The sequence below is a fragment of the Nerophis lumbriciformis genome, linkage group LG02 (assembly GCF_033978685.3).
Source record: "Nerophis lumbriciformis linkage group LG02, RoL_Nlum_v2.1, whole genome shotgun sequence".
Taxonomy (NCBI): domain Eukaryota; kingdom Metazoa; phylum Chordata; class Actinopteri; order Syngnathiformes; family Syngnathidae; genus Nerophis; species Nerophis lumbriciformis.
Window position 1 is genome coordinate 10,423,631 of NC_084549.2, and position 17,371 is coordinate 10,441,001.

Here is a 17,371-nt window from a genome sequence, read left to right on the forward strand (position 1 = left end):
TAATTTGACATGAAATTTCAAGCAAATTATGGTTTTCAAAAAATCGATTTTCTACAAAAATCCCTAATGAGGAGTGTGTTGGAAAACATTAATGTACATTTGTGTAAATTGCAAGAGTGCCGTGCGGAAAGCATATTCTGGTCTTGTCTGCATTGACTCACTGAAAGTATCTCTTCTCCCATCTCGTTGCTCATTTAACAATGCACCTTTGTTCCCACTGAGTTGCGTCATATGCTCTCACCCCCCTCCAAACTGAGCTTACTCCCTCCTTACCACCTTGTGTTCAGCGTATAAAAAATGACGCATCTCTCTTCTTCTTGCGCACTACTTGCATACTTTGCTATTTTGCGGTGCTCGAGCTTCTCAAGTCAATCGAAAAAAAAATATTTTGTTTGACTACTTTATTAAAATAATTTCCACCACAAGCATGACTTAGTTTCTTTACAAACTGTTCAACAATTTGCTCACGCATTTGTTGACAAAGTGGTGACCCTCGCCCCATCCTTGTTTGTGAATGACTGAGCATTTCATGGAAGCTGCTTTTATACCCAATCATGGCACCCACCTGTTCCCAATATGCCTGTTCACCTGTGGGATGTTCCAAATAAGTGTTTGATGAGCATTCCTCAACTTTATCAGTATTTATTGCCACCTTTCCCAACTTCTTTGTCACGTTCAATTCTAAAGTTAATGATTATTTGCAAAAAAAAAAAAAAATTATCAGTTTGAACATCAAATATGTTGTCTTTGTAGCATATTCAACTGAATATGGGTTGAAAAGGATTTGCAAATCATTGTATTCCGTTTATATTTACATCTAACACAATTTCCCAACTCATATGGAAACGGGGTTTGTATTTTAACATGATGACCTACGCTAGTCAGAGATCATCGTATTTTTGACTATACGACTTCTGTTATTAACTTCTGGTTTTTAAAGACCAAATGCAAAAATGCTCATCAAAAGATCTTATACAGAACATGACAGAAACGCTTTGGTTTTCTTAAGCAACTACTGCAAACAATCTAGTCAGAGATCCTCTATAATATAACATGAGACCTTGGCTGGTTTTAAAGAACCTCCTACCAGAGGTGTGGACTCGAGTCACATGACTTGGACTCGAGTCAGACTCGAGTCATGAATTTGATGACTTTAGACTCGACTTGACAAAATGTAAAAAGACTTGCAACTCGACTTCGACTTTAACATCAATGACTTGTGACTTCACTTGGACTTGAGCCTTTTGAATTGACATGACTTGACATGACTTGCTACTTTCCCCAAAACCCAAAGATGAAAAAGTTATTCGGGAGCGCTCCGTATTTTTCATTGTGTACTTGTCTATCAGCGTTGCGTGTGTCAGCTGCTGTGGTCTCAGTACAACAGCCAATCAAATAAGATCTACTTTGTTTTCATCACACAGCATTCATCCAATCAAATTGCAGGACAACCAACGAAGAAGACATGTCCAAACCACACGCCAGTGAACAAAAAATGATACCTAAAATAATTTTGTTTGGGTATAAAAATTACGAGGTGGTCACAAAACGGTTTGCAGTATGCAACACATGCGGTTCGAAAATTACTGATGGAGAGGCAACAACTTCCAACTTCGTCCGGCATTTGAAGTTGCACAAAGAACGGTAAGTTTTGAATGTAAGATAACGTTTATTGGCTAAGTAACGTGACTTTTATTTGCTGTGTAGTTAAATCAGTGAGGCTGTAAACTCACTGCTAACGTTATAACGTTATTGCAAACACGGGAATCTGTTGCAGTTCACTACCTTATTCATACTTTTTGTTCAGTGATTTTTTTTAAGCAGGGTTACGTTAGTCAATATATCACACGTAACGTTAGACGGCGGTCAGCAGCACCGCGTATTTTAGCCACCTAAAAAAAGACACAAATAGTAAAATAAAGGTCAGTTAAAATGTATACTATATTATGAATATGTGTACCGTTTTAGCTAGCTTTCTGACATACTGTTGGTTGTTTACCTCAGTGGTCCCCAACCACCGGGCCACGGCCCGGTACTGGTCCGTGGATCGATTGGTATCGGGCCGCACAAGAAATAATGCTGTTTTTTTTCTTTTTTTAATTAAATCAACATAAAAAACACAAGATGCACTTACAAGTAGTGCACCAACCCAAAACAACTCTCTCCCCCCTTTTGTTCTGGGCATTGAACATGAAGACTCTTCCTTCACTGTTCCGAGTGGCCATGAGAGTCTTGGCAGTGCCTGCCTCCAGTGCTCCAGTGGAGCGAGTTTTCAGCCATGGTGGCATCATACTACGCCCCCATCGTGCACAAATGACTGACAGACTCTTGGCTAATTTGGTCTTTTGCAGATGCAATGCAGCATAGGGCCCTGACATATAAAAAGTACAACTTTTTTGTTATGTTCACGTATATGTCATGTTTTTTCAATGTTAACACTTTTGTACAAATAAGTACATTTGCACTTTATTTTTCAATGTGTTTGTTCTGTAAAGGAATGAGTTAATGTTTAAAATGACTGGTTAATAGTGCTATTATAAAGTGCAATGTCAGCACAATTTTCTTTCCTGCAATTTAAAATGCACTTGTTTTAATAAATAAATACAGCATTTGAAAAGCATAAACAATCTGTGTTAATATATTAGTCTGTGGTTAAAAGGACTTGAAAGGACTCGAAACTCAAAATGCAGGACTTAGGACTTGACTTGAGACTTTCCAGTCTTGACTTTGGACTTGACTCGGGGCTTGCCTGTCTTGACTCGGGACTTGACTCGGACTTGAGGGCAAAGACTTGAGACTTACTTGTGACTTGCAAAACAATGACTTGGTCCCACCTCTGCCTCCTACTAACCAACACTCATCATCAACCCCCATATGATAGGAATGTATTACTGTTTGTTAAGCCTACAAACCAACACTAGTCTAAGATCCTTTATAAAACAGGAGTGCCCTGCTGTTTTAAGGACCCACTGCAAGAACACTTGTCAAAGATCTTCAATCTGACAACAGCAACGTGTTGTTTTTAAGGCCCTACCACAAAGAAAATGCTCATCAAACAGGAGTCCATTAAATGCCAAAATGCTATTCAAAGATCCTCTATATGACAGGTTGACTTTGAACTTCTGTAAAACTACTAATTAAAGATCCTCTATCTAACAGGAGCACCCTGTTCTATCCATATGATAGGAGTATTATTATGTTAAGGACAGATCCTCGATATGACAGGAGCTTTCTGCTGATTTTAAATGACCAAGTACAAGCCATTGCTAGACCAAGATCCATTGTACAGTACAACAGGAGTGAGCTATATGGCAGAAATGCTCTGCTGTTTTCAAATAAATATTGCAAAAAAAAATGCTAGTCAGAGATCCTCTTTATGACAGGAGACCCCTGCTGTTTCTAAGGACCGACTACAAACCAACACTAGTCAAAGACCCTACTGTGCTCTGCTGTTTTTATGGACCTACTGCAAGATCACTTGTCAAAGATCTTCAATCTGACAACAGCAACTTGTTGTTTTTAAGGCCCTACCGCAAAGAAAATGCTCATCAAAGGTAATCTGTGTAACAGGAGTCCATAAAATGCCAAAATGCTATTCAAAGATCCTCTATATGACAGGTTGACTTTGAACTTCTGTAAAACTACTAATTAAAGATCCTCTATCTAACAGGGGCACCCTGTTCTATCCATATTATAGGAGTATTATTATGTTATTAAGGACAGATTAAAAGTCAAAGATCCTCGATATGACAGGAGCTTTCTGCTGTTTTTAAAAGACCAAGTACAAGCCATTGCTGGACCAAGATCCATTATACAGTATAACGGGAGTGAGCTATATGGCATAAATGCTCTGCTGTTTTCAAATAAATATTGCCAAAAAATGCTAGTCAGAGATCCTCTGTATGACAGGAGACCCCTGCTGCTTCTAAGGACCTACTCCAAACCAAAACTAGTCAAAGACCCTACTATGCTCTGCTGTTTTTATGGACCTAATGCAACAACACTTGTCAGATATCTTCAATCTGGTGTTGTTTTTAAGGCCTTACCGCAAAAAAAATGCTCATCAAAGATCATTGGTTCCAACATATATGAACCAGCTATAGTTACGAACCAACTGTCCAAAATGCTATTCAAAGATCCTTTATATGACAGGATCACATTGCTGTTTTTGATGATCTTTAGCAAAAATAGCAGTTAAAGATCCTCTATTGGAGAAGAGCACCCTGCTGTTGTTTTTTCCTGGAAAAATCCCCCGTATGATAGGAATGTTCGACTTTTGTAAAGGACAGACTGCCGGTCAAAGATCCTCAATAAGCCACTGTGGCACCATTGATCATTTATTAAATGTTTGTATGACATTTTTTATAAAAGGCTGTGATGATAATGTAAATGAGGGATTTCTAATCACTTCTATGTTGGAATTCGTATCAATACTGTATTAATACTTGATACTGTCATTGATATTATTCATTTTTGTTTGACTACTTTTGGATTGTTTTGTGTCTTGTTTGTGTGTTCTTTCAATTGCTCTGTTGATTGCTATTCTGAATGTTGCTGGGTTTGGAATTGGAATTATATTTTTTATTGTATTATTGGGTATTATTTTGTTGGACTGATTCATTTTTTTTTTTAATAAGATCCTCGATATGACAGAATGTTTCTGCTGTTTTTAAAGGACCTATTACAAACCAATGCTAGTCAAAGATCCTTTATACAGTATGATAAGAGTGCACAACTGTTTTTTTAGGACCGACTGCAAAAAAAAATCCTGAAGATCCTCAAAATGTCAGAATAGCTTTGTTGTTCTGATGGACCTACTGCAAAAATGCAAGTCAAAGATCCTCTAAATGACAGGAGGTGTCTGCTGTTTTTATAATACCTATTAAAAACCAATGCTAGTCGAAGATCCTTTATACAGAGTGCACGACTGTTTTTAAGGACCGACTGCAAAAAAATGTTTCCAAAGATCCTCAAAATGTCAGAAGGGCTTTGTTGTTCTGATGGACCTACTGCAAAATGGCAAGTCAAAGATCCTGTAAATGACAGGAGGTGTCTGCTGTTTTTGAAGGACCTATTACAAACCAATTCTGGTCAAAGATCCTGTATACAGTATGATAGGAGTGCATGGCTGTTTTTTAGGACCGACTGCAAAAAAAAATCCAGAAGATCCTCAAAATGTCAGAAGGGCTTTGTTGTTCTGATGGACCTACTGCAAAATGGCAATTCAAAGATCCTCTAAATTACAGAAGGTGTCTGCTGTTTTTAAAGGACCTATGAAAAACCAATGCTAGTCGAAGATCCTTTATACAGAGTGCACGATTGTTTTTTAGGACCAACTGCAAAAAAAAAAATTCCGAAGATCCTCAAAATGTCAGAAGAGCTTTGTTGTTCTGATGGACCTACTGCAAAATGGCAAGTCAAAGATCCTCTAAATGACAGGAGGTGTCTGCTGTTTTTAAAGGACCTATTACAAACCAATGCTAGTCGAAGATCCTTTATACAGTATGATAGGAGTGCACGGCTGTCTTTTTTTAGGACCGACTACAAAAAAAATCCATAAGATCCTCAAAATGTCAGAAGGAGCTTTGTTGTTCTGATGGACCTACTGCAAAATGGCAAGTCAAAGATCCTTTTTTTAAAGGACCTATTAAAAACTAATGCTAGTCGAAGATCCTTTATACAGAGTGCACGACTGTTTTTTAAGACCGACTGCAAAAAAAAAATTCCGGAGCCCCTCAAAATGTCAGAAGGGCTTTGTTGTTCTGATGGACCTACTGCAAAATGGCAAGTCAAAGATCCTCTAAATGACAGGAGGTTTCTGCTGTTTTTAAGGGACCTATTACAAACCAATGCTAGTCAAAGATATTTTATACAGTATGATGGGAGTGCATGGCTGTTTTTTAGGACCGACTGCAAAAAAAAAAATTCCAAAGATCCTCAAAATGTCAGAAGGGCTTTGTTGTTCTGATGGACCTACTGCAAAATGGCAAGTCAAAGATCCTTTAAATGACAGGAGGTTTCTGCTGTTTTTAAAGCACCTATTACAAACCAATGCTAGTCGAAGATCCTTTATACAGTATCAAAGGACTGCACGGCTGGGTTTTTTTAGGACCGACTGCAGAAAAAATTCCGAAGATCCTCAAAATGTCAGAAGGGTTTTGTTGTTCCGATGGACCTTCTGCAAAATGGCAAGTCAAAGATCCTCTAAATGACAGGAGGTTTCTGTTTTTAAAGGACCTATTACAAACCAATTCTGGTCAAATATCCTGTATACAGTATGATAGGAGTGCACAACTGTTTTTTAGGACCGACTGTAAACATTTTTTTCCAAAGATCCTCAAAATGTCAGAAGGGCTTTGTTGTTCTGATGGAGCAAGTCAAAGATCCTCTAAATGACAGGAGGTTTCTGCTGTTTTTAAAGGACCTATTACAAACCAATGCTAGTCAAAGATCCTTTATACAGTATGATAGGAGTGCACAACTGTTTTTTTAGGAATGACTGCAAAAAAAAATCCCGAAGATCCTCAAAATGACAGAAGGGCTTTGTTGTTCTGATGGACCTACTGCAAAATGGCAAGTCAAAGATCCTCTAAATGACAGGAGGTATCTGCTGTTTTTAAAGGACCTATTGCAAACCAATGCTAGTCGAAGATCCTTTATACAGTATGAAAGGACTGCACGGCTGTTTTTTTTTTAGGACCGACTGCAGAAAAAATTCCGAAGATCCTCAAAATGTCAGAAGGGTTTTGTTGTTCCGAAGGACCTTCTGCAAAATGGCAAGTCAAAGATCCTCTAAATGACAGGATGTGTCTGCTGTTTTTAAAGCACCTATTACAAACCAATGCTAGTCAAAGATCCTTTATACAGTATGACAGGAGTGCAAGGCTTTTTTTTTTAGGACCGACTACAAAAAAAATCCAGAAGATCCTCAAAATGTCAGAAGAGCTTTGTTGTTCTGATGGACCTACTGCAAAATGGCAAGTCAAAGATCCTGTTTTTAAAGGACCTATTAAAAACTAATGCTAGTCGAAGATCCTTTATACAGAGTGCACGACAACCGACTGCAAAAAAAATTTTCCGAAGCTCCTCAAAACGTCAGAAGGGCTTTGTTGTTCTGATGGACCTACTGTAAAATGGCAAGTCAAAGATCCTGTTTTTAAAGGACCTATTAAAAACAAATGCTAGTCGAAGATCCTTTATACAGAGTGCACAACCGTTTTTTAAGACCGACTGCAAAAAAAAATTTCCAAAGCTCCTCAAAATGTCAGAAGGGCTTTGTTGTTCTGATGGACCTACTGCAAAATGGCAAGTCAAAGATCCTGTAAATGACAGGAGGTGTCTGCTGTTTTTAAAGGACCTATTACAAACCAATGCTAGTCGAAGATCCTTTATACAGAGTGCACAACTGTTTTTTTAGGACCGACTGCAAAAAAAAATTCCAAAGATCCTCAAAATGTCAGAAGGGCTTTGTTGTTCTGATGGACCTACTGCAAATTGGCAAGTCAAAGATCCTCTAAATGACAAGAGGTATCTGCTGTTTTTAAATGTGCTTTATAAATAAAGTTGATTTGATTTGATTTGATTTAAAGGACCTATGAAAAACCAATGCTAGTCGAAGATCCTTTATACAGAGTGCACGATTGTTTTTTAGGACCGACTGCAAAAAAAAATATTCCAAAGATCCTCAAAATGTCAGAAGGGCTTTGTTGTTCTGATGGACCTACTGCAAAATGGCAAGTCAAAGATCCTCTAAATGACAGGAGGTGTCTGCTGTTTTTAAAGGACCTTTTACAAACCAATGCTAGTCGAAGATCCTTTATACAGAGTGCATGATTGTTTTTTAGGACCGACTGCAAAAAAAAAATTCCAAAGATCCTCAAAATGTCAGAAGGGCTTTGTTGTTCTGATGGAGCAAGTCAAAGATCCTCTAAATGACAGGAGGTTTCTGCTGTTTTTAAAGGACCTATTACAAACCAATGCTAGTCGAAGATCTTTTATACAGTATGATGGGAGTGCATGGCTGTTTTTTAGGACTGACTGCAAAAAAAATAATTCAGAAGATCCTCAAAATGTCAGAAGGGCTTTGTTGTTCTGATGGACCTACTGCAAAATGGCGAGTCAAAGATCCTCTAAATGACAGGAGGTATCTGCTGTTTTTAAAGGATTTATTACAAACCTATGCTAATCGAAGATCCTTTATACAGTATGATAGGAGTGCACAACTGTTTTTTAGGACCGACTGCAAACATTTTTTTCCGAAGATCCTCAAAATGTCAGAAGGGCTTTGTTGTTCTGATGGACCTACTGCAAGATGGCAAGTCAAAGATCCTGTAAATGACAGGAGGTGTCTGCTGTTTTTAAAGGACCTATTAAAAACCATTGATAGTCAAAGATCCTTTATACAGAGTGCACGACTGTTTTTTAGGACCGACTGGCAAAAAAATGTTACGAAGATCCTCAAAATGTCAGAAGGGCTTTGTTGTTCTGATGGACCTACTGCAAAATGGCAAGTCAAAGATCCTCTAAGAGTACTGCAAAACTTTACATAAGACACTTTGACATACAAAGTCCAAAAACAATGTGACTTTCACTCAGCAGTAAAGGCTCCAGTAAGCATCTCCACATCCATGATGAGCTAAAAAGCTCTAAGGGCGCTAAGAAAAGGCCATCACGCCATAATGGCATCCATCTGCTATACGCTACCATGTGCGTGCGTGGGAATGAGTGGATGCGAGGTAATGAAAGAATGATGTATATTTGCTCTTTTCATTCCGCGCATATGCTTCTTTAAGTTAATTGTTCCTGGGGGGTGAGGAGGTCGGCCTTTCCATGCTAATTTGCTCATGCGGGAGAGGGACTGTCGTTCTTCTCTGGAACGTTCTTATAACCCTGGGATTTATGCAAAATGTCACTGGGCGGATCCATAAAGACGAGGAATCTTTGGAGAAATACTGCAATTCCTTTCAATCTCAATGGCGGCTCCTGATTTAACAGCAGTTTGTCTCTTTATTAGAGCTGCAACTCGTCGATTAGTCGACGATTATCTTTAACGATTAGTCGACTAATCAGATAATAAAGTGTTAGGGTTTGTGGAGAATGCATATATTTTTAAGAGTTCTTTCTTTATTCACAGTCATGTTTAAATCAGCTAATATTTTCCCATGTGTACTCTTTTTGCAAGTAAACTCTGTGCTTTGCCTTGAAGGGTTGGAATGTGGGAGTGTCCCATAGCAAAAATGTGCTTGCTCATCTGTTGCTTGATCTCGTATCTTTGGAACATTTTGAGCTTCTCATATCTGTCTAATTCTGTGATCAATTGTTTCTCTTTTAAATAAATAATAAATAGTAATAATAATAAATAAGCTAAAGAGAGATAAGACATCACCGAGACAAAGGAGGTTGAGTTGAGACAACCATTTGAGCAATATTTGAGAAGTGGGATACACTGAGGAGAGCTCATATATGTATGCCACTGATTTTGAAGGAGAATTAAAGAGAAATAAATGAGATGTATGAGCAATAAAATAGATCGTATGTATGTCTCTTTCATGTCTTGATTATTTCTCTTAAATGTCTTAACAAAGCCATCATATCTCAAATTTGAGAATAATGAGAACAAATTGAGAGTGCAATTTAAATATTCATTATCTGACTTAATTAGAAATAACACTAAAATTGAACGGTGTATCACTTTATTTGGCTATACACAAATACAAAATATAAGATATAAAAATAGATTTATCAGTATTAGAACAACAAGGCTGTATTCCTTTCTGGGCAGGGTGGGGGCTGTTTTCGTATTCAATAAGTTGTCTCTTCCCGTTTGATTTTCAGACCGCTTCTGGATGCCACTATTAACGGACTATAGGACTGGTCTCCTAAAGCTTTAGTAAAACTTGATAATATTCCTATTCTGTCTTGATGGTCCTTCTTACTATGCATATATGTCATCTGAAAGAACTTGGGATTGACCAGTGACTTTAATTCCCTGAGAGTAAGACTGGTCAGATGCAACAGGTTGTACGGTGTACCTCCAAAACCCTCAAATCGAGACTCCAAACATCCCAGAACAAGCTAGTCAGATTACTTACTACTCAGTGGCCCCGTGGTTAGAGTGTCCGCCCTGAGATCGGTAGGTCGGGAGTTCAAACCCCGGCCGAGTCATACCAAAGACTATAAAAATGGGACCCATTACCTCCCTGCTTGGCACTCAGCATCAAGGGTTGGAATTGGGGGTTAAATCACCAAAAATGATTCCCGGGCGCGGCACTGCTGCTGCCCACTGCTCCCCTCACCTCCCAGGGGGTGAACAAGGGGATGGGTCAAATGCAGAGGACAAATTTCGCCACACCTCGTGTGTGTGTGACAATCATTGGTACTTTAACTTAACTTATTCCTTTCTGGGCAGGGTGGGGGCTGTTTTCGTATTCAATAAGTTGTCTCTTCCCGTTTGATTTTCAGACCGCTTCTGGATGCCACTATTAACGGACTGTAGGACTGGTCTTCTTAAGCTTTAGTAAAACTTCATAATATTCCTATTCTGTCTTGATGGTCCTTCTTACTATGCCAGGGGTCGGCAACCCAAAATGTTGAAAGAGCCACATTGGACCAAAAATACAAAAACAAATATGTCTGGAGCCGCAAAAAATTAAAAGCCATATTACATACAGATATCATGAGATATAAATTGAATTAAGAGGACTTAAAGGAAACTAAATGACCTTGAATATAGCTACAAATGAGGCATAATGATGCAATATGTACATATAGCTAGCCTAAATAGCATGTTAGCATCGATTAGCTTGCAGTCATGCAGTGACCAAATATGTCTGATTAGCACTCCACACAAGTCAATAACATCAACAAAACTTACCTTTCATGCACAACGTTAAAAGTTTTGTGGACAAAATGAGACAGAAAAAGAAGTGGCATAAAACATGTCCTAGAAAGTAGGAGAAAGTTATACATGTAAACAAACTAAGGTGAGTTCAAAGACCGCCAAAATTAGTAGGACAAAACGGCGCTCGCCAAATACTCAAATCAGTGAAGCATGTTTAATATAAACAGTGTGCTTTATAACAATTAGGGAGGCTTGTGTCATGTTTGTCCTCCTACAGAAACCATATTAAAACAAAAAATTGATTTTTTTTTTTCCCCTCATCTTTTTCCATTTTTCATATATTTTTTAAAAAGCTCCAGAGAGCCACTAGGGTGGCGCTAATGCCGACCCCTGTACTATGCATATATGTCATCTGAAAGAACTTGGGATTGACCAGTGACTTTAATTCCCTGAGAGTAAGACTGGTCAGACGCAACAGGTTGTACGGTGTACCTCCAAAACCCTCAAATCTAGACACCAAACATCCCAGAACAAGCTAGTCAGGTTACTTCTAGACCTCCACCCCAGATCACACCTCACTCCTACCCACTTCTCCAAAGTGGGCTGGCTCAGGGTGGAGGACAGAGTAAAACAACTTGCACTGAGCCTAGTCTATAAAATTTGCTACACCTCCCTGATACCGAAGTACATGTCAAACTACTTCCATGACGTAAATGACCGCCATAACCACAACACCAGGGGGAGCTCCACAAACCACATTAAACCCAGATTCCGATCTAACAAAGGTCTTAACTCATTCTCCTTCTATGCCACATCAATATGGAATGCACTCCCAACAGGTGTAAAAGAAAGGGCATCTCTATCCTCCTTCAAAACCGCACTAAAAGAACACCTCCAGGCAACTTCAACCCTTAACTAACACCCTCCCCCCACCACATCCCACCTCCCCGGATTGTAAATAATCAAATGTAGATACTTATTCTTATGCTTTCTGAGCTCACTATGTTCACTGCTCGCTGTACATATCCTACCAAGTCAGACCTACACTGTTTCAATGTTCATTTCTCAGATGATATAATTGTTGATGACTGAAGTGCTGATATCAACCAAACCTTACCCCCCACCCCAACCCAACCCTCTCCACATCCCACCCCCTGGATTGTAAATAATGTAAATAATTCAATGTATACACTCTGATGATTAACTTTTGTGATGACTGTATTATGATGATAGTATATACCGTATTTTTCGGACTATAAGTCGCAGTTTTTTTCATAGTTTGGCCGGGGATGCGACTTATACTCTGGAGCGACTTATGTGTGAAATTGTTAACACATTACCGTAAAATATCAAATAATATTATTTAGCTCATTCACGTAAGAGACTAGACGTATAAGATTTCATGGGATTTAGCGATTAGGAGTGACAGATTGTTTGGTAAACGTATAGCATGTTCTATATGTTATAGTTATTTGAATGACTCTTACCATAATATGTTACATTAAAAAGGGAACATTATCACAATTTCAGAAGGGTTAAAACCATTAAAAATCAGTTCCCAGTGGCTTATTATATTTTTCGAAGTTTTTTTCAAAATTTTACCCATCACGCAATATCCCTAAAAAAAGCTTCAAAGTGCCTGATTTTAACCATCGTTATAAACACCCGTCCATTTTCCTGTGACGTCACATAGTGAAGCCAACACAAACAAACATGGCGGAAAGAACAGCAAGCTATAGCGACATTAGCTCGGATTCAGACTCGGATTTCAGCGGCTTAAGCGATTCAACAGATTACGCATGTATTGAAACGGATGGTTGTAGTGTGGAGGCAGGTAGCGAAAACGAAATTGAAGAAGAAACTGAAGCCATTGAGCCATATCGGTTTGAACCGTATGCAAGCGAAACCGACGAAAACGACACGACAGCCAGCGACACGGGAGAAAGCGAGGACGAATTCGGCGATCGCCTTCTAACCAACGATTGGTATGTGTTTGTTTGGCATTAAAGGAAACTAACAACTATGAACTAGGTTTACAGCATATGAAATACATTTGGCAACTTTGAGAGTGCAGACAGCCCAATTTTCATCAATTAATATATTCTGTAGACATACCCTCATCCGCGCTCTTTTCCTGAAAGCTGATCTGTCCAGTTTTGGAGTTGATGTCAGCAGGCCAGGGAAGCTAGGGTCGATAGGGGGTTTAGCTCGCTCGTCTGCGGGAACAAACTGCCGCCACTGCTTGCCGTGCTACCGAGGCCCTTTGTCCCTGAATTGCTCACACACTCCGGCAGATTCAATGGGGGTCTGGCGGCAGATTTCTTTGACTTTATCGTTGGAAATGCATCTGCTTTGAGTGTCGCAGGATATCCACACATTCTTGCCTTCTCTGTCGTAGCATAGCTTTCGTCGGTAAAGTGTGCGGAACAAACGTCCAATTTCTTGCCACTTTCGCATCTTTGGGCCACTGGTGCAACTTGAATCCGTCCCTGTTCGTGTCGTTACACCCTCCGACAACACACCGACGAGGCATGACGTCTCCAAGGTACGGAAAACAGTCGAAAAAACGGAAAATAACAGAGCTGGTTTGACTCGGTGTTTGAGAAAATGGCGGATTGCTTCCCGATGTGACGTCACAACGAATATTAGAAAGGCGTTTAATTCGCCAAAATTCACCCATTTAGAGTTCGGAAATCGGTTAAAAAAATATATGGTCTTTTTTCTGCAACATCAAGGTATATATTGACGCTTACATAGGTCTGGTGATAATGTTCCCCTTTAACATACCAGGCACGTTCTCAGTTGGTTATTTATGCGTCATATAACATACACTTATTCAGCCAGTTGTTCACTATTCCTTATTTATTTTAAATTGCCTTTCAAATGTCTATTCTTGGTGTTGGCTTTTATCAAATAAATTTCCCCAAAAATGCGACTTATATATGGTTTTTTCCTTCTTTATTATGCACTTTCGGCAGGTGCGACTTATACTCCGGTGCGACTTATACTCCGAAAAACACGGTATTTATACCATGAATTGATTAACGTGGACCCCGACTTAAACAAGTTGAAAAACGTATTCGGGTGTTACCATTTAGTGGTCAATTGTACGGAATATGTACTTACTTCACTGTGCAATCTACTAATAAAAGTTTCAATCAATCAATCAAACTAACATTTTGCAGACCGACTCAAAAACCGGGTTATAAAAGTGACTGTGGAGCAACATTCGCAAAGACACAAAAAAAATGTGACCTCAGCATTGCCTCCAGTTTGAGTCTGGAATGGATCACTTAGATTTTTTCCTCCAGGAGAATTTGTTCCGGTGGTCGAACTGCGTCTCAAAATGGATTAAACCCAAAAAATACTGGCACCAGGGATACAAATAGAAGCGGAATCAACCAATGGGCAGCGCAGAGCGGACCCCCGGGCGAAGAAGCCCAAGCCAGACTTGTGAGTATACTACTTTCTGCCTGGCTCAAAGAGACATTGCTATCACACACCAGCCCCGAGAGGGTGCTCTGTCCATTTCAACAGGATTGTCTCATCAAATTGGATTACATTTCATAACGATAAGGCAATGGACACAGCTGCCATTTTCCTAATTTGATTCCAAACCCTCCCTCCGCCCCAGAACAATGCCGATAAACTCGCCCTAAAACAGCCAGAGTTAGTCATTATATCATTATCTGCTCATGTCACAAGGGGCACCGCCCTACTCCCTTAAGATAATTTGGTTATTTACGCTTGATGTAGTTATTAGTGTTGGGGGGCATACTTGCCAACCCTCCCGGATTTTCCGGGAGACTCCTGAAATTCGGCGCTTCTCCCGGAAACCTCCCGGGACAAATTTTCTCCCGGAAATCTCCCGAAATTCAGGCGGACCTGAGTGACGTGTCGACAGCCTGTTTTCACGTCCGCTTTCCCACAATATAAAACAGCCTGCCTAACCAATCACGTTATAACTGTAGAATGATCGAGGGCGAGTTCTTAGTTTCTTATGTGGGTTTATTGTTAGGCAGTTTCATTAACGTCCTCCCAGCGCGGTAACAACACACAACAACAGCAGTCACGTTTTTGTCTACCGTAAAGCAATTTGTCTGCCGTAAACAGCAATGTTGTGACACTCTTAAACGGGACAATACTGCCATCTACTGTACATGCATATGCGACATTAACATCTAGGGCTTTTAGAGAGTGCAGTGCACAACTGCGCACACAACAAGGAGACAAAGCAGAATGCATCATCAGAGAGGGTGTTCAGCATGGTTAGAAAAATAGTGACAGAGAATAGAAAAAGGATGGACAATTCAACCCTTAACTCAACAATGAGTAAATGAGTGTTATGTGTGTGTGTATATGTGTAAATAAATGAACACTGAAATTCAAGTATTTCTCTTATTTTTATATATATATATATATATATATATATGTCTTAATAAGGTTATCCAAAAAATAGTGCTCGATACCGTAGTAGAGCGCAATATATGTATGTGTGGGGAAAAAAAATCACAAGACTACTTCATCTCTACAGGCCTGTTTCATGAGGGGTTCCCTCAATCATCAGGAGATTAAAATCGGCGTGGCGCAGTGGAAGAGTGGCCGTGCGCAACCCGAGGGTCCCTGGTTCAATCCCCACCTAGTACCAACCTCGTCATGTCCGTTGTGTCCTGAGCAAGACACTTCACCCTTGCTCCTGATGGGTGCTGGTTAGCGCCTTGCATGGCAGCTCCCGCCATCAGTGTGTGAATGTGTGTGTGAATGGGTAAATGTGGAAGTAGTGTCAAATCGCTTTGAGTACCTTGAAGGTAGAAAAGCGCTATACAAGTACAACCCATTTATCATTATCATTTAAATAATAATATGACTCCTTTAATGCGCCTTATAATCCGGTGCGCCTTATATATGGAAAAAAATCAAAATAGACCATTAACCGGCAGTGCGCCTTATAATCCGGTGCGCCCTATGGTCCGGAAAATACGATATGTGTTCCTGTCTGACATAAGGATTGTGATTGTTTTACAAAATTCCGGAAAAAAGTGCAGTTTCACTTTAAATTAGATGTGTACATATCTCACTCTTAAACTTCAAAGCACCTTCCAACCTCAGTTCTCAGTAGTCAACCAGCCTGCGTCTCCCCGGTCACATGCTGAAGATACTGGATAAAGTGTGTGTCGTGTGTGTGTGTGTGAGTGTGTGTGCACTGCAAAAACTGAAATCTAAGTAGGATTAAATATCTCAAATAAGGGTGATATTTGATTATTTTCTGTTTAATAAGATAATTCTTCTCACTAAGCAGATTTTATGTTAGAGTGGTTTACTTGTTTTAAGGGTTTTGGTCCTAAATGATCTCAGTAAGATATTACAGCTTGTTGCTGAGATTTGATGACCTACATTGAGTAAAACATGCTTGAAACTAGAATATCAACTGTTGCAAAGCTGTGTCATCAACACTCACAAGTATAAAACTACTTTTTTAAAGTAATCATTTCTTATTTCAAGCATGAAAAAAAAAAAATCATGATTTTGACACAATTGTGTCTCATAATTAAAACGGTTGACAGCCAAATGGACTTTGCTGTTTTATTTTCAATGAAACAATAGAAAACATGTACTCATAGTAGTACAGTTGGCACAGTACAGTAAACTGACAGTTAATATTTAAACATTTAACATTTCTAACAATTTTGAACAGAAATATTTCATGCACATTCAGTTAAATTCCTCAAAATTACAATTAAAAAAAATTTGGCCGGGGGCCGGGCTGTATATATGCGCACTAATTGATTGAAAGAGCACGCACTTGGCGCGATGATGTCATGTTATCGATGGAAAAATGCATTTTTAGGCCATATGATTTGCCTGAGCGGCTAGGAGACCCCGAGAGTAACAAGAAGTTGCCTTGTTGCCTTTCCATTAAGAACAATAAATTAGTTTTTAGTATAAGTTTGCTGGTTTCAAGAAATGTAATGCCGAGCGCATATCATTATGTCAAGATAATGACACTAGCATTTAAGAAAACTTTTTTTCTTTACTACCAAGAAAAGTGCACTTGTTATGAGTGAGAATATACTTATTTTAAGGTATTTTTGGGTTCATTGAGGATAGCCAATTTTACTTGTTTTGGAAAGTATTGACAAGTCGAATTTTCTTGTTCTATTGGCAGATCATTTTGCTTAGTTCAAATAAAGTACCCCTAATTTTTGTATTATTTTTTCTTGTTTTTGAACACTGACTTTTTGCAGTGTGTGTCTTAGTCCGTGGTCTAAGGTTTCACTCTGATTGGCTGTGTGCCTGCTCCAGGCCCGGCCCTAACCAATCTGGCGCCCTAGGCAAGATTTTAGGTGGCGCCCCCCCCTACATCGGCAGTGAAGTGTATATACTCACAAGAAACCGAATAGCTTTGTCTTTGACCTTTTTTTTTTTTTTTACTTACAACTATACCTAATATATAAAGGGGTAGAAAAGTGACTATTACCTGCAGGGCAAACATTAGCTAACCAGAAGGCAATAACAATGTAAACAAAAAAC

General features: G+C 39.2%; 1 protein-coding gene across 23 annotated transcripts in view; it reads right to left on the reverse strand.

The window, feature by feature from the left end:
- kcnma1a (potassium large conductance calcium-activated channel, subfamily M, alpha member 1a) overlaps nucleotides 1-17,371 on the reverse strand; it is a 691,811-nt gene that overhangs the window by 539,962 nt on the left and 134,478 nt on the right. The gene's annotated exons all lie outside the window — the stretch shown is intronic.